The sequence below is a fragment of the Erithacus rubecula genome (genome assembly GCF_903797595.1).
Source record: "Erithacus rubecula genome assembly, chromosome: 12".
NCBI lineage: Eukaryota > Metazoa > Chordata > Aves > Passeriformes > Muscicapidae > Erithacus > Erithacus rubecula.
Genome location: NC_136664.1, coordinates 5,675,396 through 5,700,257, shown reverse-complemented (window position 1 = coordinate 5,700,257; position 24,862 = coordinate 5,675,396). Strand labels below are relative to the sequence as shown.

General features: G+C 37.6%; 1 protein-coding gene and 1 long non-coding RNA gene across 2 annotated transcripts in view; one reads left to right on the top strand and one right to left on the bottom strand.

Annotated features, from left to right (window-relative positions):
• Positions 1-24,862, top strand: part of WWOX (WW domain containing oxidoreductase) — a 467,831-nt gene that overhangs the window by 294,027 nt on the left and 148,942 nt on the right. The gene's annotated exons all lie outside the window — the stretch shown is intronic.
• LOC306807136 lies at positions 1,018-4,637 on the bottom strand. The gene is made up of 3 exons (XR_013775637.1): positions 4,576-4,637; positions 3,371-3,456; positions 1,018-1,272 (listed from the first exon to the last, which is right to left on the bottom strand). It is a non-coding gene; the product is annotated as an uncharacterized lncRNA (long non-coding RNA).

Below are 24,862 nucleotides of genomic sequence, written 5' to 3'. Positions count from 1 at the left end.
TGCCCTGGATGCTGGTGGCAATGGGGCAATGGTGTAGTTTTGTTTAAATGGAAGGGACAAGAGGTCACTCCCAGGATAGCTGTATAGAAATAAAGCAGTTTCCACTGGGGAGGACTAGCACAGATAGATTTTTTTTTTTTTTTTTTTTTTTTTTGCTAAAATGCTAACTGTACTCTGTTGCTCAATCAAAAGAATGTCTTTTGAACAAGGAGTGTTGCTGTGTTAACCCCTGCAACAGCTGAACCCACATTTCCTAAAAGAAAAGAGAAAAAAGACCAGAAAGGGGTTTCCTTCTGCACTGATCTGTGTGTGTGTGCAGAACTGTAAAAAATGCATAAAAAAGGCAAGATGGAAGAGATCCCTCAGGTTAATGTTGCCATCAGTCCACAATCTCCAGTTCTTCCTCAGGATGATTATTGTATGAAATGTTACATTTGATTCATTTATTCCAATAAAGTTGTTAAGGACAGGGTCTGTGCCCCACAGGTCTGAAATCATCATTTTGGGTATGGGACACTGTGGTTGCAGCAGAGAATCCTTTGGGGGATGTGGGGAAGAAAAATGGAATTTTGCATCATCATTTTCATCTAGAAAGGGTCTGTCCTAGGGAAACCCAGCAGGTGAAAGAGAGCAGCCAGGTGCCATCCCTGGAGGGATTTATTTTTTAAAACAAACTTCGTTAGCCCAGGACCTGGTGAAAAAGAAAAGGAGGATATTACAAATCAGAAGACTGACCTAATGATAAAATACTGAGAGCCATGCTTATTTATAAATCTTCAGGGGAAAAGAACCTGTTTGAACCATTCTTCAGGTTTATTCAGCAAGTTTTAATTCCCACCTTTCAATCCAACCCCTCCCATTTTCTATTGGTGAAGCATTTCATATGGGGCAGTTTTTCATTAAAAAATGCCCATACAGGGATAGACCAAATTTCAAACCATCTCAGTGCTCTTGGTCTAAAAAAATGGGAAAAGCAGAAACCATACAAAGAGACAAAAAACAGTAAAGAATTTTCCCAAAAACCCCAGTATCTCCCAGCCTCTAATACTAAACATTACTCAGTTAATTTTTGCCTTGTAAACTTTTAGCATCCACAGTGTGTTGAGGGAGGGATTTAACAGCCTGACTTCATATTGCATGAAAAATTCAGTGACTTTGACTTGTTTTGAGCTTGGAGGCTGCATCCAGCTCCTGTGCTGAGCGAGGCTGTGTCCCCAGTCCCCCTCTCCAAGCTGCTCACAGCTCTGAGACCACATCCCTGCTCAGCTGCCCCTGGGAGGAAGAACATGCAGAAATTAATTGTATACAGAAGTTATTCCATAGCAATAATAATTTCTTTAGCCCTTCTCTGCAGCTTTCCACTCCTCTGACAGTTTTTTAATATGAGGGTACCAGAACTTCTCACACTGTCCAAGCTGAAGACAATCTTCAATTTATACAGTGGGAAAATTGTGCCTTTTATTTTCTTCTCTACTTCTTTCCTAATAAATCTCAGCTTTCTATTTCATTTTTAATTGCAATGAATATTGAGCTGATGTTCTCATATCACTGTGATACATTCCCAAGATCTTGCTCTTGCATTCTGAGTTTGGTACAGACATGTGACATTGTATTTGGTTTTCTTCCCATGTGCATCATTCATCTACTTTTAATTTCATCTGCCATTTTGTTGCCTGGTTGCTGAGCATCATAAGATCTTTCTGCAAGTCTTCCCAGTCAGCTTTCATCCTTGATAGTGTGAATAGCTACCCTTATTTTCCAATATTGGTGAGGAAATAGGGGAAAAATGTGGAAAGGCAGCTGTAGATGATGCTGCATGGACACAAACTATTTAGAGTGGAATCCAGCTATCCCCACTAGAGGCAACGTGATTAATGGAACTGAAACCTCAAAAATGGTCTTGCAACTACATTTTTAATGCATAATATTTGCGTGAGTTTGACATTCAGCAAAATGCTTTCTCTCATGCCTGGTTTGAAGTTAAAAATATAAATGGAATGTCCTAGATTTTATTTATGCATCTAAAGTTGTTAAGGAGGTAGAGGAGAACTGAGAGATAGGCAGCCCAGATTCCATATCTCCAAAGCACAGTCCCATCGTTCACAGAAACTTCTCCCCCTGCAGATTGAATCATAAAGTTGGGCTGGTTTTGGTAGCTCAGAATTTCATATATTTTCATTGAATAAACAGATGTTTGTTTTATTGTCCAAAGGAGAAGTCATAATGTTTGCACTGTGATCGTGGAGAGATCAGCATAGAAACGTGTCTCTGTCATGCTCACACACAAATGCACACACTGCTGGAAATGGATTTCCTAGGACCAATTTTAGCTAATGTTGCAGATTGTGAATAATTGAAAAATGTCGTGGAAATGCTTCATCTGAATTTTGTGTGAGCAATAGCTAATGAATATTGGGGAGAGTGTCTGAACTGTTGCTTGAAGGCTCACCACACTGCTCTGTGCACAAAAAAAGCTGCAGACAGCTTACACTGAAATTTTGAAAATCCTAGGGAGAAAGAAGTTAAAAAAAAAGCTTTTCCAACTGTTTGAGTTCCACGTAGAATTAGGTTAATAAATGAGAACTTAATATCAATGAAAAGTAAATGTACATCTGTATTCTGTAATCTCAGCATTCTGTGGCATTAGAAACTCTCTCTCTTAAATCTGATGTCTGCAGAAGCATTTTTAAGGTATCTGAAACTGTCCATCAAAGATAAAGTATTGTTTTATTCAATTTTATTTTAAGTGAGAGAAAGTGAAATTGCATTTCAAAAAACCCAAACTCCTTTTTATCATTCCAAATTGAGCAGGGTAGGGGAGGACAATCAGGAGCAGAATCATCAGGGTTTGTACCATTTTCAGAATATGAGGTACACATTAAATTTTGGGGTTCTTCCTTTGATGTGATGACAATAAACTGCTTAGCCAGTCTTTCTAGACTTCTATCTTTTCCCTATGAGAAAATACTTTCTTTAATTATGTCTAATTTAAAGCTGTTTATTTTTCACTTGTCTAATAATTTGTATTGAGTTAAAAGAAGCAAGACAAATTGATATTACCTGAAAAATACAGGATTTGGACTTCGCTGGTGTAGGTAATTCCCCCTTTCAAACCACCCCTCTTTTCTTTTTCTTTTCTCTCTTGATACTCAAATTTAGGTCGTTTGTCCGTCCTCATAGCTCTCACCTTTCGTACATGAAATTTCATTGCTGGCACTCTAAAAATCCAAATAAATTATGCCATTTGCACTGCTATCATCAACCTTCTCTGTAACCTCAGAAAAGTCAAGGAGAATAGTTAGATTTTTTTTCTTTTCCAAATCTCTAACAGTTACTTTCTATTATGTTACAAATACATTTTCCTTTCTACCTTGCCTGTCACAATGGCTTTCAACTGTTTTCCTTGCTAATGTTGACAAGGTGATTGACTTGCAGATTTCTATTGCAGTTTTAGACCTTAAAAGTATAAAAAAAAGAAAGACTGCTCTTATATTCCACAATTTTTTTTTATTTTTTTTTTTTAAACTGCTTGAACTTCAATTATGATTTGTGGCCTAGAGATCTTTGACAAGAATAAATCTTACAGTGTCTAGTCTGACAGACTCAATTTTTGTTTTGAATTGCCTCCTACTTTTCTAGTCCTAGGCACTGTGGTAATTACAGACATAGTCAGTGGATGACAGCCAGGATATTGTTATTGTAGTCTTTGGTTTAGAGAAAGTATTAATTTCATATTTCAGTTGTTTTACATGCTGTCAGGGTATAACTCTTTCCTTGATTCTAGAGTACTGAAAATTAAAAGTTCTGGGCAGTTCTGCTTCAATTCTTCAGCCACATCTGTTTTAATTGCTAGATTTTATTCCTTTTTATTGGTTTGGCACATGTCTTTAGGGGCTTATACTGCAGAAATTTTTTTAGTATGTACTTATATAATCAATTCTGGTGAAAATCAGCAGTTTGAATTGAATACAGTCAATGAATATTTTTATGTTTGTATTTAAAAAGGGGGAAAAAAGCCTATGGGTGATAGTTCATTATTAGCTTATAAATATAGTATAACTTCCTGAATAATTACAGGTTTTTATAATTTTTATAATGCTTTTTGCTTATTTTCCTTTGGATAATTTTCAAAGTACTATTATTCCCTCAAGAGATCTCTAAGAGGCAGAATTTCTGGCTATTAAAGATTTGCCATCCCACAAGCAGCAGACTGAGAATGCCTCCAGGTTATTTATAACTGGATTTTATCTCAGAAAATTAACTAAAGAAGATAAACCAAAATTCTAGGGGAAAATGCCTTAAACGTCTCATATATTATGCTGTGCTCAAACAGCTATTTTAATTTTAACAGCCTGGCAAGCCCAGTGGAGCTCTTTTTCTGGTTTTGGGCACAAAATAAGATAACACTTTTTGAATTCCTCCAGGAGATCATCTAAGTGCACTTAAAGTGGAGGCATAAAATATGAGTTTACAATGTGATATATTTAAGCTTCACATGTTAGTTTAATTGATTTTCTGTGTTTGCTAGTTCTGAGAGCCCCAGAACTCCTAATTTGCCCTTTAAAAAACCAGTACATTTTCAGAATGTTGCATTAGCAGGCAAGTTGCTTCGTTCTGCAGAAAGTTTTGTTGTGCTCTGGTTCCTATAACCCTTTCCTGACCACCAGCACTGAATGTTCTGCCAAGATTTCAGCAGACATATACATTTCCATGCCTGCAAAACCCCCTTTGGTTTTGGTGGGCCACTCACACGGGTAGGGTTACACATCTGACGTGTGTTCCTAAATCAGGGATGGAGTTTGTTAGCTCTGATTTGTGGGTGGAATTTGGGGGAAGCAAATGAGGGAAACCAGCCTGCCAAACGCAGAGCACCTCAGCTGGACTGCCTGTGAGAATTTAGGTGTCTGATATGATTAAGCTTAAAATAACAAACTCATTTTCTGTCTGACATCCGTTATATTTGAACTTAGGTCTAGCGGGGTGAAAGGTTAGAGCAATAATTTATTGTACCTTATAGTACAATCTGTGTTTAAAAAAGAGCAGTAGCTGAAAGGCATGTTCTATTCTTACTTCTAGAGAAAAATATTATCAGATTGCAAAGACTAAAATAGTTGCAGTTTCTAAGTATGCCTTGTAAATAAAATTATGAGCAGGGGATTTTCAAGAAGAGTTTTGGAACTATATGCTCCTTTTCTTCACGTTTATAATAATAATGCCTTGCATTTCTGATTATGGCATTGTGATGCACAATTGGGTGACCTTTGCAGTTGACAAAATGATTAACAATTTCCTCTGGCTTTTGCTTTTAATTATTCACCTATGTGAAGTAGAGAATGGACTGTATGAGCTGGGGCACATAAGGATGATTGGTTTGTATCACTGTTATCACATGGCAGAAAGGTCACAACAGCTGCCTTCAGTGTGCTCAGGCTTTGACAGTACTCTTAAAGAAACTGGCTTTTTATTTATGGAATTGTTTTATGGAATATAAATTGATGAACATATGTATTACCTATAAGCATACTCTCTCTATACATATACATATATGTAGTAAGATTTCCACAACATCCTGAAAAATTTTAGTCAAGGAAGAATAACAGCTCCCTGTTTCTATAAGGATTTATTTCTACAGCCCCAGCTGCATCACTGCTTCCAGACACAAAAACCAAACTGAACTTTGAATTTCAGCTGAAAATTGCATGAGGAAATTAAGAATCCCATTATCTGCCCATTTAGACTTCTTGTCTTTAATAAGTGAAAGGGTGGCTAAAAAAAAAATATGGCATAGTGTTATCTTCTGCCATATGTATTTTCTTTTCTAAATTATCTAGTCTTATAAATATTTGAATAACTTTTGCTCAGAATAAACACGTTCCTCTCAGCTTAGCTCTTATGGCTCTTGAGACCATAACAATTAGATAAATTAATATTGATTTGCTAAGAAAATGCTTCTTCATCTGTTAGAATATCTCTTACTGTAGTCTAGAACAAACCTCTGCTCCAGGAGGGCTGTCTGACAGCCTGAAGTCTGGAATGGAAATTATTTTCCACAGTGGAAATATCTGGCTGAACAGAGTGCATACCTGTGGAGATCTGGTCATTGGGAACACCTCAGCCCAAGTGCAATTCCTTTAATAATAAAACTATAAAGTACAGGGGATGTAGATCATTGCATCCATGAATGCAGGCAGTTTTTCTGTGAGATACAAAGAAAAGTTACCCCTTGGGGGAGATTTGGCAGAACCTTTTGCTTTGCAGTGTGTTGGTCTAAGATCCACCAGGCTCAGCACTTGGCACAGGTGCTGTCTTACTTAGGGCAAGTAAACTTTGAGGAAAAGACAAAAAGGGAATGGACAGGACTTCAGCAAATAAAGAAGCACAGATAAGGGTTGTTGTCAGCTTTACACCCATGTATCTTTTCAGCTAATTAATGTGAGTCTCTGTAAATTGATGCCATGCTTTTGTCCTTCAAGTTGTATACAAATTCTCAGCACCTAGAACGTGCACTTGACTAAGAACTCTCAAACTTCATGATATTCCATTTGTCCCTGAAAGAAAAAAAAAAGGAAGAAGATGGAAGTCGGGAAGGAGCACATAAACCAAAATAAAACTGATGTATCATTTGTGTTTTGCTGATAGATATTGAGTTCTTTCCGTACACTTGTGCATTAAGGGTTTTGCTGAGTGAGCTAGGACACTGTCTCTTTAAGTGTTTAACAGTAATTGGTTCATGTCCTGGTGTTCATTGAAAATCCTAGACATTTCATGGAAAATCTTCTTAATGAGGGAATGAATTTTTCATTCACATTAGAAAGCTCACTCTGACAAACAATTTCTAAATAAAACTTTGGCGACATGACATCCCATATTGGACTTGACAAAGAGGACAGGTGCATTAGAATAAAACTGTATGGCGATCCTTCAAGCTGTCAGCCATGAATATTTTATTTCTTAATGAATCATCTTTGTGAAATGAACTTTCTTGTTGTAGTGTCAGTGCCATTTACAACAAAAAACCTGCTCCTTTTAAAAGGTGAACTCCTTAAAGATGCTGATGCCTGCATAAAATACTTAACCCTAGCCAAGGTATTCAGGAAATTTAATAGTGTATTTTTTTCCCAAACTGTTTGAAATGTAGTCTCATACTACCAGGTGTGACTGTCAAACACAACCTTTTGCAGCTGCAATTTTGTTAACAAAGCCATTACTCAAGGTAGATTAGCAATGGGGTTGATCCTTATTAGAAAACAGAGCATACTTGCCTAATTATTGTTTTGATGCTTCCTTTATTTTTAATGGTATATTACATTTATTTAGTACTCACGTGTAATAGTAGATTTATGTAAAAGACTTTTATATATGAAAATAATTTCCAGCAGACAGGAGAAGCTTTCACCCTCTTGTATTCCTATTCCTTGCAATGTGAACAGAATAAATCATAGGCAGTCCCTGTTGGCATTTTTAGTTTTTTTTTCTCCCAAAGGTGTGAAGTTAGTGGTTGTAGTGGGTGTGAAGGGTGTTCAGAACCTCCTGCAGCTATGCCCCCAGTATCCAGATATCCCCAAACTCTCTCATTTCTTTATTCTAAGAGAACACAAATGTCACATCAGTTTATTCTTCCTCACAGTTTATTTGCCATAGTAGATTTGAATGTACTGGTTTTGCTAACAATTTTACATTCATTGAGTTATCTTAAAAGCATATATGTTTCAGCTTTTTCCTTTTGTTCTGTGAAAGCAGCTTGATTTGGATTCTCTGGGGAAAGCTCAATTTTTATTGATATTAAAAATACCCATTTGATTGCAAACCTCAAAGTGGACTATTCAATTTAATTTACATAATGGTGTCTTCAGGGACAAAGATTGCATGTCCTTTGTGGCATTAGTTGGTGGATGTTTGTTTCTAGCATGTGTCAAGTTCAAATTACCAGGTTTGTCATTTTACTTATAGGCTAAATGTTTTGACTCCAGGAGATATGATTATACTCATTGTCTTTGCAGTCCCTGCCCTGTGTCCTTGCTGATACTGGATATATGTGAGGAATTGTCAGCCAGCACCCTGATCTCCATGGAAAGGTTACAAAAATCAGGAATAGATCCCTTTAGTGCTTCCCTTGCAACCTCCTCATATTCCAGTTTCTTCCTTTCCATGATGGACTTGTGTTACCTTTCCTTCCAGACATCTGTGCTTATTAAGGAAAACTTTCTCAGATTCTGCTCCCATTGAAATCAGTAGCATCCTTTCCACTGCCTTTAACTGGAGAAATGATCTGCTTTCAGAAAGGTTTTATTTCCCTTAGCACTGACTGCTCATTTGTCTGTGTGCAAACTGTCTGTAGGGTTTGTCAAATCCTTCCTGGGAAAACCTGGAATTGCTTCACAAGAAAATGCTCAGACTCCACCCTTGAAGGCTCTGTGTTTGCAGGTTGCTGTTTGTAGATGAAGCCTTCTATGAGCATTTATCATCAGTAATTAGTGACATCAAAAAAGGGGCTGTCTGGGCCAGATGAATTGGACTGAAGTCCCTGGGTGGGATGTCTGCAGCAGGCTTTGGAGAGCAAAGTGTGCACTCACACACTTTAAGGTGCTTTTGCTGCTTTATTATTACTTGTGTTCCTGCAGCACCAAAGGGCCAAGTCATTTTTGCTTTGTTGAACACAGCTGGGGTAAAAAAGGCAATTCTTGATTGGAATTTCACAGTCCATGAGTAGGACAGGACACCACCAATGCTCTGAGTGGGCAGTAAAGCCCAAAGAAACAAGGACACCAGATAAATCAGGGTGGGCAGCTTCAACAAGCCCCCAGAGCCTTCATATTCCCTTTGCTCGCATGGAATCTTTAAAAAAGATTTAAGGTTGATGGGGGAAGCTCTGTGTACATTTGAGGAAGCACTTACAAAAGTTTGAGGCGGCCTGAAAAAGTAAAAGTTTCTCCAGTGGGCACTGAAATCTTCCATAGTGGATGGGAGAAGGGAAGAATCAATCTCTGCTGGGGACTGATGTGAGAGGCAGGAGGGGGATGCACTTCCCACTTTTGCTTGGGATGTTGTCTTGTATTTTATTGAGCTGTTAAAGGGGTCTGGGCTGGCCACTCTGAGAGCTTCAATTCACTGGAAAGGCACTGATCTTCAAAATATCAATTGAATTAAATGGGAGTTAATGCATGTAACAACTTTGTGATCAAGGGGCAATGATGACAACTCTCTCTTCATCTTCTTTCCCATATCTAATTAAAATCTTAGGGTTTTTTTTTAAGCATTCTTGCCTTTCTCTTGAAATTATCAGCCTGTCTTTATCCTTCTTTAGTTTCTAATTTTACTTACATTTAAATACTCTTTTTCAATGGCCCAGCAAGTACTAATCAAATAAACTTTAAAAGATTGCTCCTGATTAAATTATTTTTTAATAATGAGTTCCTGTTACCAGGGAATACAGAGTTAAAAAGGTGATATCACTAAAATTAATTAGCATGAGACATGCTGGACTGGTAGAAGTGACTGGATCTTAATCAATAGCAATATGATTACACCCATGCAGCAATTATAAATTATTTAAAACAGTACCCCTAGGTTACTGACTAGTTGCCTTTAAATTAAATTCTCTGTCAATAATTGATGCAAAGAATTAATGTGAGAACACCTTCAGTTACTGAAACTTTTTTAAGGTGGCATAAAATATTGAACTGTTGCCTGTCATTAGCAGCCACCCTGTCTCTTTTGCACAGCATTGTTCTTTACTAAATTGGTCGAGAAGGACCTCCAGAGCATGAAAGATGACTAATGATCCTAATGCTGTGCTCACTCTTCTTCTAAGGACACTGACACTGAGAAATATAAATTTCTTGAGCAAGGGGAACTAAAAGCTGATGAGATCAGTAAAGCTCCTGGTCCATTTTGCTGCTGAAGCAGTGAAACGAAATATGTTCTTCCTTGGTTTTTAGATTATGTTAGATGAGGAAGATAGAAGGAAAACAGTCTGGAATTTGCTGGTGTTTAGCAGGCTGTTGATTTGTTGGGAGTGGTAATTTCCTTCCCTAATGCCCAGTCATACAGGAGTTAAAGAATTTCCTTCTGTCGTCCTCGGAATAAATTTTAGTTTTCTGTGGTTTCGTGTTTGGGAGCAGCTGGGGTGCATGTGATGATACTTCTTTCAAAGAGCAGAAAGAAAATACAATAATTGCAATCTCAGGAACATCTGAGAGGGTGCCAGGCAGGTCCAGTGCATCTGTTGATTAAATCAACAATACTGAGCTGCAGTCTCAGTATGCACAGGGAGGGTGAGATTTTCACAAAGTTTGATCCTTTCTTTTACTACTGACCATTATTTTTTTTCTGTATAAAAACACTGATATTTGAGTCAACTAGTAAGCATTTTCTAGGTTTCGGTGGCATAATTTAAGACAGTATATTTTGAGAGGCAAAAAGAACTTAAAAAATGTAGGAAATAAAGGGATACTTCTAGTGACATAATTATTGTCAAAATCCTGCATCTGAAAATATTATTATACTAAGGTCTTAGCTTGTATAAATCAAAATTATTATGGAGGTATTGACAAACTCCCAGAAGCCAGGAAGTTCATGGATGGAGCCTGGAGCTGGGAGGGGATGTTTGCTCCTGCTTTTTGGTTTTTGCTTGCTTGCCGTGGGAAGCTGGCAAAGCTGCACTGGCATGTGGACACAGTAGAAATTTAAAAAGACAGTTAGTCTTTTTCTTATCCTTTGCTCTTCCACTTTGTTTTTTTTTTTTTTTCTTCTTTGTTTTCTTTTTTTTTAATATTTTGTTTCCAAAATATTTATAATTTGCAAATTTATTTTTAATTTGTCCCGGATTTATGTATTAACAATCAAAATATGACACTTTTGGAAATTTAGTAAATAAAGACACCAAAATTTTCCTCTTTTGTTTGTTACAGCTGTCTAAATTGCATGTCAATGAAGTTTATTAGTACCAGTGAAAGACTTTTGATATATGCCATGAATAATAGGAGATCAAGGACAGGGAAAGTGCTAAGAAAAATAAAGACATTTTATTTATTTTCAGAGTATTTTAATGGTGTAACAGAGTTATATTAAATGATTACTCACAATAAGATAGTAGTTCTCATTTTCTAACAAAAATCCTTTAACAAGATTTTGGATAAATTGAGTGAATTCAGTATTTAGTTCAGCATTTTAGAAAAAGAAATCCAAACCAAAATCCAGGTTTTTCAGACTCCAGGGGAAGAGGAAAGGTAATTTCAGTGCTTGAAACCTTCAGTCTAACACCCTTACCCTGCTTCAGCCCCTCTGGATCTTCTCCATGGGGTTGGGTGTTATGAAGTCTAGAGATTTATAATTTTATCTCCAGTGGAAATTTACTTCCACTTTGAAATGGCACTTTTTAACAGAATTGCTAAAATCTAGGAGCACAGGAGCAGTCCCTCATGATAAGCAATTGGACCAAGGACAAACAGAAGAAAAAATCTATGGTCAGGTGGAGAAATCAGGAACTTCCAACTTCATCTTTGCAGGCTGCTGCATCCCTACACAGCAATCCTGTTCCATTCTGTGTCTTGCTTCCCTCATCTGTGAACAGCAAATGGTGCAGGGGGTGATGTGAGAGTTGCTCAAGAGGTGGGTAGTGTTTTGAGAGTGTAGGACTAACTTTGTGACCTTGCCTATCACTCCTGGGTGGCACCTGTAGGACATGGCTCACTGCAATATAGTGTGCAGTACATTTGCCTTTTCTATGTTAGATTCTAGAAAAATTGAAATGACATTTATGTAACTGCAGAGAGATCATGAAATGCCTTAAATAGTGCAGGTTTAAACTCTCCATTAACAAAAAGTGCAAACAAACCCAAAGATTCCTGGAACCTACTGTTTGATCACTGATTTTATCAAATGTTAAATAAATTGGAACAACAAGGATCTGATTTGCCCCATAGTACTTATGATATTTGATAAGAGTTTGCAGTTGAAGACATAAAAACTCAGCTACTACTGTGTGCTGACTGAATGTGTTTAGTCAGAGTTTCAGTCTAACTAAGCTGTTCTGTGTGCACAGGAAGACACTGTCTGTGTGTTTATCTCAGTAGCTAAAGTTTCTAATTCATACAAGGACTTCCACCCGTGTTTGTTAAAGTGCATACCAAGCCAACAGACTGTTTGACAGTGTAACATCAGCAGCTGATGCACAGTTTCATGTAGCTCAACAGTACCAGGATAAAAGTTTGTGGTCTGTTTGTAGAGCTGCTTTTTCTTCTCTTTATCTGCACTTTCCTTTGCCGTTTTCTTTCTGTTAAAAGTCAAACATCCTGTGTTGGTGTAAAGGCAGCAGAGGTTTCTCCTCACTTGGGTGCAACTGCAGTATCTCCCTACAGAAAAGATTGTGACATCTACAGTTTAGTGACTTGGAACCTTGTCTTCCCTCGTTCATTTTTACTCTTCAATCCTTTGGCACTTGCAGAGTGGGAAATTTAACAAATGGTTAGGAATCTTCAGTCGTGTGTTGGCCCTGACTTGTGTGCATGAGATTTCGCATATATAACTCTTAAGGTGATGAGCAATTGCTCATTTTATGGATTTTTAAGCAAGCATGGAAAATATTTCAGGTTGGATAAAAATTTTGCTCTTGTCTGAAATATGAAAAATTTCACTGCTTTCATTCTTTCTTTTTGTATTTTCTTTCACTGCAACACATAAATTGCATTTACTTTGTGAAACTAAAATGAGGTTGAACCGGGAAGCCATATTTCAAAACATTAAATAAAAATATATTTGAACAAGAAAATAGAAACATTAAAGAATAAAAATTAAAAGCCCCATAAATCCCATTTCATCCTTGTCCACTCCTGCTGAGCAAAAGATGACCCCGAAAGAAATGCACCTACTGAAGCAAAACGCTATTCATTTCACTGATGTGAAAATTTCCCAAGTGGAAAATAAAATCTTAGGAGCTGTTTTGGTTTTCTTTTCCCTGTTCTTATTTGGCTTCACCAAACCTGGTCACAGATAATAAATGGTTTTGAGGACAGCTTTCTGTAGTATAGTTTGGGTTAATGTTCAACACCATAATCTGAAAATTGTGCTTATTTTTTTGCTGCAAAATTGGTTAATGTGTCCAGGAGAAGTGCTGTGACCAGCTCAGCCATCATGCTTGCTCAAGCTACTCAAGTGTTTCTTCCTCCTGACTGATTCTGTGGGAAGATCTGAGGGAGGTGGAAAACGCCATGTTAAAGTGGGATGAAATGAAATTAGAAAACAGAACAAGAAGCCTGATTGAAACTGTGTGCGACAAGTGTTGTTTCTGCTTTTAAGAAACTCAAGAAATCAACCTTTTAGACCTCAAAAAGATCTCTGCCTTCCCATGCCAAAGATGTTTTGCAAAATTGATGACTAAATTTGTCCAGGATTTGTATTTTAATTCTCAGAATGCTCATTGACAATCTGATTAATGGGTTATTTCCGTTTATCATCTATCTCGAGCTAGTTTTACAGAATACAGAGAAAGCATTTTGTTCTGAAGTGTGGTTATGTGACCAAAATGAAAGCACACGTGAAGAGCTCAGTCCTACGCCGTGGCTTCAGCCGTGTTCTTCCCGTAACGCTGGGCCCGAGGGGATTTACCAGAACACATCTGCACACATGTGCACACGTGAGAACTCGTGTGTGCCAGGCATCAGTGCCATTGCTGATCACCAAAAAAAACCCCAATATGCTTTGCTTGAATTCTTTCCACCGTCACCATAAATATGAGATTGGTGTTAATGTGAAATTTCTAGTTTGGAAAACCACATTTCAAGGTCTGATAAATTTGCCAGAAGTAAAAATGGGGTTAAAAGAGATTTTAAGTACTACTACTGATAAAAGTAGTACAAGAAGGCTGTAGAATAACTATTGTTATTTTTCATGCACTGTTTTTGGACAAAAAATCACTTGTGGATTGGTCCGGTAGGTGACTCTTTGTAAAGTTTGAATCTTTAGAGAGAGAGAGAGAGCAGTTTCCTTCTACCATTAATATTTTTGTTTTTACTGCACCCCTCCATGGAAACAAAGAATTATTGCCCTGAGAAGCAGCGCTGGTGTATTTTCTTTGCACAGGGAAAGCAAATAACAAACAGAGAGCAGAGACACTCTCAACACCAGCATTTCACTCCTGGTGCTGGTGAGGTACTTGTGTCTTGGTTCAGAAAGTGTTTCCAAACTCAGAAATGGGGAAATATTTTCAGCAGCACCTCAAGGTATAAGAGTTTAGGGTGTGAAGGACTCCAGGTGGTTTGGAGCTTGTGTCCTGGAGATCCAAGCTGGAGAACACTCCCTGGCCATGGCTCCTCCCAGATGATGCTCTCAGGCACATCTGGGACAGGGGACAGTCCTCAGGGGCAGGTGGAGGCTGACTTGGCTCTTCTTGAGGTTTGGTGTGATGCTTTGGGCCACTGGAAAGCTGTAGGTGAGGTGGAAAGGCCTTCCTCCATTTTGTCCTTGAAGCCTTTCCAAGTGTAAGGACTGAAATTCCCTTCCACAATTACCCTGAGCTGACTGAGTCTGCTCTGGGTGGGTTCTGCCCCTTGTGTAGCCTCTTGTCCTCACTCAGAAGGAGTCTGTGATAGATGCAGGGTGGTGAGGTCTCCTCGAGGATAACACAAATCCCTCCCAGCCATCCCTGGGTGTCCTGCACTTCCCAGCTGGCAGCACTAAAAGGTGTCCTGGGAATGGCCCCTGTTCCCACAGCTGTGAAAATATCCTCAGAGACACTTCCAGTCAAGCCATGGAAAGTGCTGATGGTTTGCACACCCCTGAAATATGGCCAAAGGACTGGTGCAAGGGGTTAGTCACCAACAGGAAAAAAAGCAGCAAGGGAAGAAGCAATAGTGTCAATATTTTGAGGAGGATTATAAAATAGGAAGGAAAAAAGATAATATAAACATAAATAATTGTCTTGCTGTTACACTAAAGAACATGGGGATGTCTATCCATTCCAGCTCAACCAAGATGTGTGTCTTTAAATTAGCTTGAATTCCTCTGGATCATCCTGTAAATACTTTCTTAGGCAGCTGTAGAGGCTCGGGCTGGTGTCCTAACAGGAAATTAAGGACAGGAAAGCTGGTTTAGGCCTTTGGGCAGAAGCAAATCTTTAGTTACAAAAGAAAAGAGAGGATGTTTTCACTGATCTGCTGGGAGGCCCTGCTGCCATGGTGTCCCCAGGCATGGGGCATGAAGCCAAGCTGTGTTCCCTTGGGAGATGGCCACACTCTCAGGAGGGATCTTTCCAAATTTCCAAAGGACCAAAAGGAGCACTGCAGGGCAGGAAAATGCCACCTGAGCAGCTTCTTTCTGAGTTTAGTCAGGATGCTTGCAGTGCCAGAAGTGAAGATGAGCCAGTGTTGCTCCAATAAAATTGCATCTTCAGTGGTAAAAACACAATTTATTTATTCCTGCCTGAACCCCCCAGCTCCAAGGTAGTTTGCTGCACACAGAGAGAGGAACAGCACGGATATAGAATGTTCTGTTCTCTCCTGGCACTCAGGGAGAGCTGGGGCTGGTGGCACCATATGGCCCATTTATACCTGGGCTCTGAGAGCTCTGGAGACTGTCAGGGGCCCCAATCCCCACTGGGCTCTGCTCTGAAAATGTGCCCAAAGCCAGCTCAGATTGTATCCAGGGCAGGGGCAATACCCTCTGCGCTGCAGTTATGGTGGGCAGCGTTTTTACCTTCCTTTTGAATATAGAAAAGAGTTGTATTATGCATCAAAAATATGAAAAAAATCTATGTTCATGTTGTAGAAAGCATCAATGGTGTGGTGTAGGAGGTTTAAAAAAATGGTATCTGCTCACAGGATGCTTGGAAAATGGCCACAGACCCTTTTTGATTTGATATTTTCTGCACTGACACCACTTTTTAACTTACATTTTTTTTAGTTTTTTTTTTCCCTTAGTGTTCAGCATCTCCAATTTTAAAGTTTAAATAGATCTATACTTTCCCCAAGGACTTATGTGCAAACTAATATTAAGATTAAAATCTTTTATGTTTGTTCTGTAGCTTGAAACAAAAAACTAGTGCATAGTCTGTTTTATCCCACTGGCTCTCTAAGGTTCAGGTATTAACATAAATACAGCCCATTAACACTTGTTCCTCTCTGTCAGGACATAAATTAAGTCTGCAGGTGTTCCATGAAGCTTTACCCTTGGTACTAATTAAGCCTTGATAATTAGGTTTGTTAAATTCAGGCCTTTAAGCTTATATTCCCTCTTTGGGTTGCCAAAATGGGGATTTGCAATATACAGGGCCTGGTTTTGCTGTTTTTCTATTTTTCATTTTATTTTATTTTGTCTTGTTTTGGTTTTGTTTTCAACAAAACTGCAGTTGTAATAAACTCTCCTTTGCTTAGATGGTTAAAGATTCAAAACCTGTGAAGAGCTTGGATATCAGCTTATATTTACATCAGAACATTTTCTTTTGCTGGCTTTTTTGGCAGAACACATTCACTGTAGTGGAAAGTTTCCAGTCCATATGTTAAACACACAGATGCTTCAACTAGATAAATGGTTGCAGTTCCAAATGAAATATCATTGAGAAATGTACAAGCAGAGATCCTCAAATGATAATATTAAAAAATACATTAAAAAACAAAGAAGTTTAATTTACCAAGCGTGTCCCATATAGCAATAAAATTTTCCTTACAGAGGAAACAGTATAGATAAAAGTTCTTATACCTTTGATGTTATCAAGTGTTTTAAAAGGTTCTGTTCCCAGGTCATATGGTCTCAGTGCTAAATAAAAATAATAACTGAAGAAATCTGGTTCAAAGGAATCCTCCTGGGAGGAGGGTTATTTGTAACACATACACAGAACATTAAATAGTCTAATCAAAATGGGTTTTCTTGCCAGTTAATCTCTCTCTTTTGTTTCTCCATAAATATATAGCCCATCAGATCAAATGTTTGATAAATGTCATTTTTCATCTAGAATAAATGAAACTACAGCTACAACTTTATTAGAGGCACTTCTCACATTATTCATTGCAATCATGCTAACTTGATCCTAATACCTTTAATGTTTTTGTTTTTATTTTAATCCATGGGATATTACATAAAATAATATTTTTACTCAAAATATTTTTTAAAAATCAAAAATAAATAAATTAATTAATACATGCCATTAGAGACTTTCACCCACATTAGATTCTCATCCTTCATTTTATTTAGTGTTTTATTGACCGGAAAGCCACAATTAATCATTTTTGGGCAAGAGATTTGTTTTGGGTCAGCAAAAGCATTATATTCAGATGTAGTACATAAACATGCACTCTGTAAGATGCCTAATATTAGTTTTAGATATTATTCTTATTTTAAATAAGACATTCCTAAAGTTTTGGGAAAACCCTATGGTTAATTTTCTTGGAAGAATAAAAATTAATTAAGGTGCATATTTAGTTAGACCCTACTGCAAAAAGGATTTAATACAGAATAGCAGGAATAAATAATTAGGGTGTTGAAAGAATATCTTTCCAGTATCCATTGTGACATTCATATTGTTTTTCTTTGGAATGGCTCAGCTATAAAAGAACTCTGCTGAAGGAGAGGAAAGGCAAAATATATAATGATTATCATTAAAAGGCGTCACTTCTTATTGCAGAAAATACTAATCTCACCTTGTAATTTACAGCATTTCTATATTTATAATGAGAAATAGCATGATGCATAGCATATTTCATAGTAACAGTGTCCTAAATAATGAATTAATTGGCAGATTTTTAATGGTGGCCCCATTGAGGCGTATAACGATTGACAAAATACTGTAGGAGAGAGTATACTTGATAGATTCCACTTATTAATAGGTCAAAGTCATTAGGGAGATAATGTATGAGAGGAGCTCTCTTCAACCCCTCAATGTTTTGACTTTTTAGAAAAAAGGAAGCCTGTGAACTGTTGGAGTTCAAGCCTGGAATGGAATGTAGAGTTTTTTAAATTATTAATGCTTTTGGTTCTGTGGCGTTTTCCATGTCAAGGGGGGAAGAAAGATTTTTGGTTTGGATATATAATTATGGCACTGTTTTTAAGGGTTTGGCTTCCAGCTGCCAGATATAAATCTGAAAGTTGCTGGAAGCATAAAATAAATTTCTTCTTGCTTGTGTGCACCAGCTTGGCTTCAACATTCACATTTGTGCTTCTAAAGCTTCCTTTGTTGGGGATTCAGGAGGCTTTGTGTTTTATTAGTTATTTATTTATTATTTGTGTTTTATTATTCCTGCATTTGCAGGAAAGTGGTGCTTTCCCTTTTTCATGCCCTCCCCATCCTGCATTCTGGTTTGGCAAAACCTCCAGAATAGTCCCAAGGCTTTGCTGAGGCATGGCCTGTGCTGAGTGAGGGACATTAGACATGCACATCCCCCCTTCTGTACAATAACTGGCCTTTCCTATTATATTGCTGAAAATGTTATTAACGAAGCCAGGAGTCATTGCTGATTAAAACCCTCAAGGACAAAGACATGACAACTTTTTGCTTTATAGTGAAGTCTTGCACTGTACATTGTGCAGCTCCTTGTGGGAAGGGAGGCTGCTGCAGGGGCTAAAAGGTGGATGGAAAGCTGGGGGTTAAGGCATTTCAAAATGTCAGGCAGCTTGTTATATTGCAGTACATCATTCTGTCCCTCGAGACTGCTGCTGAGGCCTAGGCCAAAGCTATATAGAGAGCAGAAAATTTGACAAGAGCTTCCAAATTTTCTCTTTAGCTCTCTTGGGCTGCAACCCATATGCCATGGTTAAACCATCAGGCTTTGCTCCACTGAGACCTTAGGACAAAGCAACTCAGTATTTCCTTCTCAGTGAAAGTGACTGCTTGTTTCCCTAGCAGGAATCTCTTTTCCCATCTTGTCTTCTTAGAATGAAAATAGCTTCTTCTTTTTCCCCCTAAGTAAGAGGTTTTCTTGAATTCCATGTTCTTGTTTTCATGTTCTTAAGCTCTCAAAAACACTAGTGGAACCAAGTCAATTTAAATGAATTATAAAAAGACATTGGTGTTTGGATTGTACGTTTGTTGTGTTTAGTCACATCTGAAGCAGAAGTAGCATTCTTGGACATTCCTCCAAACCCCACGTTGTCAGTGTCTGAATTGTAGGAGAGTGATTCTAACTACAGGTATCCAGGCTTTTCATTACCAAAAAAACCCTCATCCAGAACCCTCTTTATAAGGGCAATGCTTTTCCCATGAACTCTGTCTCACATGATCAGTAGTTCATTACTAAATGTAAATATATGAGATTGCAGCCTAGTGAAAGTGCAATGAAATCACAGCCCACGTTTTCAGTCCTGCACATGGAACCAAACACATTGAGGTTTCTGTTGTCACGTAATAGCACGATAATTTATTATTCCCACTGCATGTATCACAGTTGTGCAAGAGAACCAGAACATGCCAAAATTGCTATTTGTGAGAAATTGAGTTATGTCCAAGTGCAGTTAAACGCTGGGGCCAGAACCTCATCTCACTTTCCATAAAGCTGTCCTGACAAGCAGCTGAGGATTTTCATGGTGTTAGAAAGTTTCAGATTCTCTGGAGCTGGCAGCCTGCTCTCATATCCCCCTGTGCATGCCTGGGTCAGGTACAGCACCTAAAAACCTCCTTGAACATGCCTGGGCCCCAGGCCAGGGGGAATGATGGAGAGGACTGTGGGGTACCTGTGCCTCATGGATTCTTGCTTTAAACATAACTTGGCAAAAAACCCCCAGGATCTGTGCTCTGCTAAACTGTTTTACTATCCTTATGTCTTCCAGCCTGGCTAAACTCAGCATATTTAGATACTTTTTTGTATTTCTTCCTTTTCTCTAAAGGGTTTTTACATGAGCATGTGTAAGAAAAAGACCAAATGGCTTACATGCTTGTTTTCTTCTCCAAGTTTATCCTTGCACTATGGTTATAACTGTTATTACCCCTATAAATTAAACATTATTTGACAAGTACTAGTGCTGGTGTTCATATGTAAAGAGTTTGGAAATTTCAGAAAGGACCTGTGAGAACGATGAGAACTCATCCCATAGCAGAAGAATAAAGCAGCACTGCTTTTTCTTTGTGTGGAAAACATGAAGATATTCCTTGCTTGGAGAAAACTTCTGCTAAAAAAGGACTTTTAATCTAGCAGGAGGAGATAAAGTGATTGGGCTGAAACGACACAAATTGTAGTTGTAAGATTAAAAAAAGAAAAAGAAAAAAAGAAACAGTGCAATTAAGCACTGTAACAACTTGCCAGGGAATGTAGTGACTTCTCCATCACTTGAAGTCTTTAAATCAAGATTGAATGTCTTTCTAAAAGATATTGGTTGTAGCTCAACCAGAAGTTATGAGCCATGGGCTGGATGCAGGAATCCCTTGGCTAAATTCTGTTAAACAGAAGGTCATAGTAGATGATCATAATGATCCCTTCTAGCCTTTAAATCTATTACTCCATTAATCTGCTCCAGCCATGAAAGTGTCATTTGCCCACACAAATTTCGGGTCTTTTTGAGCTCTCAGAGATTTCAGTGAGCCAGCTTGGATGGAGCATTCTCTGAAAATGTGTGCACAGCTCCTTCTGCTGAGAGCTGCTCCAAACTGGAGTTTCCTTCTCAAAACTTTATTCCCCAGAGGGTGGGCTGCCTATTTGTGTGGTACAAATGTGTGTTGTGCTTTCTTCTCAGGCACTGCAGCAGAGGTACATAAACCTGTAGAGTTTAAATCACAGAAGGAGTCATTTATAATTCTTGTTCATTTTGTATACAAATCCATGTGATTCCATTAGATATGCAGCACAGCCTGTTATACTGTAGTGAATGGAGATCAAGCACTTCTGTTTACCTATGAAATTGCCTATTAAAATTACAATAACCACCATAAAAATGACTTTTTTATGTCCCTCCTTTGAGAGGAAGTTTCAATTTACTGGTTCATGTGAAAATATCTTGCAAGCAATTGTAAATATTTTAGGAAGATTTACTCTGATATTACTTGATGTGTCAAATTCATTGAAAAAAAGATCTACTGAAATGTTAAAGAGACACAATCAAGTTAGAATCTATTCAATTATTTAAAAAGGGGGAATTAATTTAATATTCTGTACTAGTATAGAGCTCCTTCTTCTTACAAATTGTTATGTAAATCCAGGTTAGAAAGTAGAATGTTCCCTTTTACTTCTATTTTTCAAAAGACCTCTAAAAATAATGAAAATAATAGAATAGGTGGAATTATCAGTAGACAGAGGATCTGATCTTTGATTGGTTTGAACCAACACGATTCTTCAACATTTGGGAATCCAGTCCAAGGCAGTCACAAATTAATCAATATTATGTGGAGGATATAAGAGTGTGTGGCCTCTTTTCTGAGGTGGGTCAGTGTTGTTTGGTCCTTCTTTAATGATGTGAGTGTTTGTGGACAGTGGTGAGAAAAGGACATATGCTGCCACTAAAAATTACATGGATAAAAATTCAGATCCTGTTTCTTACAGAAGCCTCCCAGAGATGTGTGCTCACTATTCAGCTGTTAAGATTGTTATTAAACTTTATGGACCATAAACCCCATGGAAACAAGGAAAGTGAACAACTATGCTATTACAATAGTGTCAAAATAGGAGACATATTTCATAGCCTCAAAACTGTGAGCCTGCCTCCATGAAGCATTTCAGCCCTGGTGGACTGCCTCAAACTAGTGTTTATTTAATCTCTAAACTAAATGCAATGTTGCTAATACATAAAGCCTGGAAAAAATATGTTCCTTTAAGTTTAAAGTTCAGCTTCATAAATCTAGCTTTGCAGACTGCTTTCTGAAATGGGAGTTGATTTTGTTTTTTAATTTAAATATTTGTCAGACATCCATCATCTCTTAATATTTCCTGTCATGGGGATCTACTTAATTCTAAACTAAATCCATCTTGATTTCCACTAAGTACCCCCCGACTTGCTCAGTACAACAACAGCCTCCTGATTAGGGGAGACACAAATAAGGGATGAAAACATCCTTGACACACTCTTGGGGGGTGGGAGGAGGGAAAGCAGAGATGCCAAATGCAGCCTGACTCAACAGGACAATGTATTTACTTTGAAATATATTTATTTTGAGAAAGGAACTGTCAGGTTCTGTGTGTAAGGGTGGTTTATTTAACATGTTAGCAGACCTGTCCCTTGTATGTATATATTTGCTTTTCAGTGTCCTCCTGCAAATTGCTTTTGACTCAGCCAAGTTACACCAGTTTAAATACCATCTTTCATGTAGGTACAGGAAATTTCCAACAACAGAAATTAAAAAAAATCCCCCCAACTCATTCTGCAGTATTTTAAAGACCAGGGAGTGTGTATATCTGTAGGGTTTTCTGTATTTTTTTAACCCCTTTGGTGGGGGGAAAACCATCCATTCCCTTTTCCCAGAGATTATTAGCTCTGTCCTATCTAATGAAATATTTTAAACTGGGAAAAATACCAAAAGTACAGTCTAGTTTTGATATTCTTGACCTAAAGTGAAGATGCAGTGATGTTTGATTTTTTTTTTCATTTTTTTTCTATTAAAAGGTAAATTTTCTCAGATTTTTGTTTTTTTTTTTTTTTTTTTCCTGAAGAGAAGCTAATGTAGCAATGGAGGCTGTAGTAGGAAAACAAAGAAAATAAAGATGATATAACTGAAACTTTGTCCTGGGGTAAAAGTTACTTATCAGACACTATCACCTCTTGTGATATTGCTGTTTTCTCTGTGATTTCTGGGTAACTGCTGTGTTGAATAGTTTTTGTTTGAGGTTTTTTAAAAATATATTTGGTGTTTGTTTATATGTTTGGTGTTTTTTCACTCAAGCATCTGAAAGAGATTTCAGGATCAGAAAACAGATAATAAAGTTTCAAAATTAATGACTAATACATTTCATAGGAACGGAAAGTTAATATTTCTTTTTTTCCCTTCCTATAATGATGATTAATAAAAAGGCAGCTTTAGTGTGACCTGTCCCTCCTCCTACACACTTGCTTCCCTTTTTTCTGCAGCCTGCTAATGACTATCACTGTAATTGTTAGGTGCTGTAGATCATAGGAAAGGAATGTATTTCATGCTGCTGTTTATTCTGATAAAAAGCTGATATTTCTTATGATTCTCCTATCTGAGCTGATTAATTGCCACCAAATTAGGCACCATGCTTTGAAGGAATTTAACCTATTGTTTTCTATTTGTGGCAAACACAATGCTGCCAAGGAAAGTTTCTCACCCATGTGTTATCCTGCCTTGTTGCTCCTCAAATGTGATCCCCTGATTAGGATTTAAAATGTTATGAGCCTATAGATGTAATTTTTCATGTGATTAGGAGGTTATTTTTCCTGAGCACCTTGCTAAGTGTACTTTGATGGCATTGCATATAAACTGACCTATACAGTGCTTGCTAGCAGTGACATTATTTATTTGAATTTATTGAGAGCTTTTTTTTTAAAGAATAATATTATCCAGTGAATCCTCTCTGAGAGAATTGTTTGTAAACATGCCAGGGGAAAATAATGTAGAAAACTTGTAACTTATTCCTCTATGAAAATCAGAGAGAGAAATAAGCTGAGTGATGTATCTATATGTTTATACATATATAATCACCTTTTAGGTCAGCAATTCATATGAAAATATCCATGCCAAGAGTTTCTGTGCCAGGAAGACTTGTGTTCTTCCCCAAGTGCTTCTGTTGTAAAATGTCTTTTTCCTTAAGTGGGCATTATGTTACTGTATTTTATAGGTACCTTCCCAAAAGGAATTTAATTACATTGCCATTTTAGATGGTAAGAATAAGCTGCACAGTATACAGTTCCCAAAAAGTGAATTCATTTTTAATGTGCCATCTGTTGCTGCAATACAATACGAAGATAAATAGTTGAAAAAGAGGAAGAGAATTGACAAGAAAGAGAAATGGGTTTTGATTTGCCCTTTCATCGCACACATAAAACAACATAAGCTCAATCAATGCACAGAAATGAAAGCTAATACATAATAGCCATTGGTCCTGAATTTCCCCACCTATTGTTTCAAGTCCTAATTAAGAAAGAGGAGATGTGAGATCTGGGTTTGTGCAGCTCCTGCAGCAGATCTGGGGCTGGGGGCTCTCCCACCCCTGGCTTGGCACAGGTGACAAACAACACCCAAACTCATAAAAGCCCATGCCAGGAAGGTGTAATCAGCCCTTTTCCTAAAAGGGATATTGATGGATAGTCTGGGATCCTTTGCCAGAGAGATCCCCCCACTCTAATGTCATGCTTTCAGACAGCTTAAAGCTGTGATTAATATTTAGCAAAGTGATATATGGGAAGGCTTGAAAGGTGAGGTTATTTACTATGTATAATTAGCCAGGGTTATTATTTGCAATACAATATTTGTAAAAGACACTTTGTGGATTCTAGATGTAAGTACCAAAGCCCAGTAGCAGGATTTTATTAGTTATAAGGATCAGTTAGTATCAAAAAGATGTTCTGTAAAGCCCATTATTGAAATGCTTGAAAAGAAATGTTGAATGAAATTATGAGCATAAAGCTTTTCTTGTTCAGGGACACGTGCTTCTATGAAGATTTTCTGGTGAGATAAGATTGTCTGTTCCTCCTCTTCCCTCCTTGTGTTCAAAATGAACTACATTTCAGAGACATTTGTGTGTAGACTCTCAAAGCTTTAAAAGAACAACAGGGTAAGGAAATGAGTGCTGTTAGCTCAGTGAAATACATTCCACCTGACACTTTAGGGGGACATTGTCTTGTTTGAACAGCAGGAGATTAAAGAAAGAAATTCCATCTTTCCTATGATAAGAAATATCCCTTTATTATCCAAAGTATATATTAAAAAATAATAATAAAAACCCCAGTTTGCTGCTTTTCCCAGGATGCTGAAGTGCCATGTTGAAGAAATGGGAAA